Source organism: Chenopodium album, chromosome 4, assembly GCF_948465745.1.
Source record: "Chenopodium album chromosome 4, dcCheAlbu1.1, whole genome shotgun sequence".
Lineage (NCBI taxonomy): Eukaryota > Viridiplantae > Streptophyta > Magnoliopsida > Caryophyllales > Amaranthaceae > Chenopodium > Chenopodium album.
Window position 1 is genome coordinate 37027208 of NC_137837.1, and position 3325 is coordinate 37030532.

Here is a 3325-nt window from a genome sequence, read left to right on the forward strand (position 1 = left end):
TTTTGAGACTCTGCTGAAATTTACATTTGCATTCAATAATATTGCATTTTAATTTAAATTATTAGCGTTAGCATATTACTTTATACCACTAGCAAGGAAAACAGGTACTACAAACATATACAAGGCAATTATTATAATTTTTAAAAAAAAAAAATTCACCTCATTTGCGTCACTCATTAAACAAACAAGTGACGCAAATACAACAATTTTGTATTGTCTACTCAGTCATTTGCGTCACTCCAATATAAACAAGTGACGCAAATAACAAATAAGAAGTTTATCAGAAGAGTCATTTGCGTCGCTCATAATAAAGGAGTGACGCAAATAATAAAAAAGAAGTTTATCAGAAGAGTTATTTGCGTCGCTCCTTTATAAAGAAGTAACGCAAATAAGAGTCATTTGCGTTGCTCTTTTATAAAGGAGTGACGCAAATAACAAAAAACAAGTTTATTAGAAGAGTTATTTGCGTCGCTCCTTTATAAAGGAGCGACGCAAATGACTCTTATTTGCGTCGCGCCTAGGAGCGACGCAAATGACTTTTAAGTCATTTGCGTCGCGAGCAGTTGCGTCGCTCATAGAAGCGACGCAAATACACTATAAATGAGCGACGCAAATAAGCCTTTTTCTACTAGTGAAGCCATATTGTCTTTTTACCCTGCAGGGATAATAATAAGTCACGCGAGAAAAACTTGGAAGACGACAGAAAGGTTGCTTGTTGACACCGACCATCCTTTCTATTTTCCACCATGGGAAGACCTACTTGATAGCAAAATTGCGGGATTCGAAGACCTTTCTCCACCCATGGAGTCTAATCTTAGGGAAGCGTTTCTTCCTCCTCACAAAGCAATTGGGAGTATACTTCTCAATATCGTCCGCGGGGGCTAATTAATCCTAGCCTTTCCATTAGCCACATCTGTAAAAAAAATTGCGGTGCAAATAAATTATTATTACAATACAAATTTTTTTTTTTTTTTTAATTTCTGTAATTAAAAATATTATTTTTCTACCCGTAATAAAATTGGAGAGCCGCGTAAAGGTGCTTTTAGGTCCCTTTTCAGTTCATCAAGACTAATCATAGTCTCTCCAACTATAAATGGCAATTGATTCCTCCCTGATTCAATTTGTTCTAATACGGTGGTTATAATTTATTGACCTTCATTATTTTTACCACTACTAAGAAAAAATTGATTAAGCGTGCAAAATAAGAACGCCCTTCTTCTATATATATGAAACAATTAAGAAAGAGGTTTATCAAAATAATGGCGTGCAAATTCTTTCAAATTCACTATGTTGCCATCTACTATATTTGATAAATCCCTTTCTTTTAAATTAAAGAAGCACTCAAAATCCTTATAATAATACGCATCTACTCTAGGGATTACTATGAGGTCTATTGTAGGGAAGCCTAAAATAGCACCAAATTCTTCTGACAAAGGGCTAATCTCATCATACCCTATTCTAAAACAATGAGTACCAACATTCCAAAATTCTAGAGCGGTATGTATGAAATATAAGTCAAGTTCTACCCCTTTGATGCCATAAATTCCCCCCAAGTGGAACAAATCTAATTCTTTTCTCTCCCTAGCATTAAGAGATCGACACCATTCATGAGTGTATTGGGTGAAAGTTTTGGTGGCGAAAGACATGATTATATTTTTTCTAAAGCAAAGAATTATTTTACTTGCTAGAATTATGAGAAGAATCGGCTAGGCATGGTGCTATGTATACACAAATTGCAAGAAGTCTTAATCAGAATGAAATACGGAATCAGCGTCAATTGGCGCCACACGCTAGGTGTAGCGCCTGGCGCTACACGCCATTGCGTGGCGCTAGTTGGCCTAAGTTGCCACGTCAGACGCGCCTGCTTAAATCACGTTTTTATCTTAAACTCAAGTCGGGTAATGACTTTACGGCTCCGTTTATATTTTCTAAACATCTTTTTTTATCCTTTTTTAAGTTAATTAATATAGATATTATATTAATTATATTATTCTCTTTTTTTATTTATTTAGATTAATTTTCCAAATTTTTATATACACACAAGCTTTTAGTTGATTTTTCCTTTTTTTATTTTTTCTTTTGGAGGAGAGAGTCGGATACCCTCCATCAATAATAAAAATGACGGAATTTTTGCGCAAAATTTTTTGTCACACTTCTCTTGCACACACAAACATACACATAATAATAGCAAACAAAATAAACTCAATATAGCATAAATATACAAAATGTGTCTAAAAATAATAAGTCCAAGGCAAAGTTCTATAAAATGTCAAAATAAAATATACACAGGAACAAACTACGGCGCCGGAGGACGTATACCCATCATATCATAAAATTGCGCCGTACGAGGAGTCACCTCTCCACCAGCTCAAGCCCCAGCTCCAGCTCCAGTCTCCGCAGAAGGAGGAAAACTCAATGTAGGACCACTCCACCCAGGATCAACCTGAGGCTGAGGCTGCGGAGGCTGCTGCGATGACGAGCCTACCTCGTACATCCCACCACCTCTGAAAGCCGAGGTAGCCTCTCCTACCGGTGCAGCGTAAGCACCCTCAAAGGAAGATCCCGAGCCCTCTGCAACGTCAGCACGAGCAGCCTCAAAGCGACCACCTCTACCCCCTAACGAAGTACGACGACGTCTCGAGCTAGACCTCGCCGAATCCCTTCACACCTCGGGTCTCATGCGGGTGTGAGAAGTAATAGGCTGGCCCTGTAAAAAGAATGAAATCAGAAATAAGGCAAAATCGAAGCGGTAATGCAAAATTTATGTAAAGAAAGACTACCTCTCGAATGACGTCGTCCTGACGGTAGGTGGCAGCATTCCTCATCCGAACGAGCTGGCTCCGGAAGGCATCTCTACATCGTGCCATCGCGGAAACTACCTCGCGCGAAAACTATCTGAGAAATAAGTCAGTAAATATGCATAATATATAGACAGAAATTGCAAATAAACCAAGCTTACTCGAGTCTGGTGGCGAGGAATCGACCGCTCTACGAAGCGCTCACCCTCGAGAGCCGGAGGAATCATCTCCTCGATCGACCCATATGTCCCCTGGTAATGGATGGACATACGGGGTGGCACAAACTCAGCAGCACCGTCCTGATAAAGCAAAAGTCAGTAAGACATTACTGGGGGGCTACTTCATGGAAAGTAAATGCTGAAAAATCTTACCCTCACATCCTCAGCCGGTACGGGGGCTGGAGCTAACAACGGTAATAGCTCCTCAGCATAGCACTGCCCAGGGATTGCGTAGGACCGCCAAGGGGTACCAGCTCCCTCAGACATGCTCAACAACCACGCGTCGTCGAACATATGACGCGGTGGAGC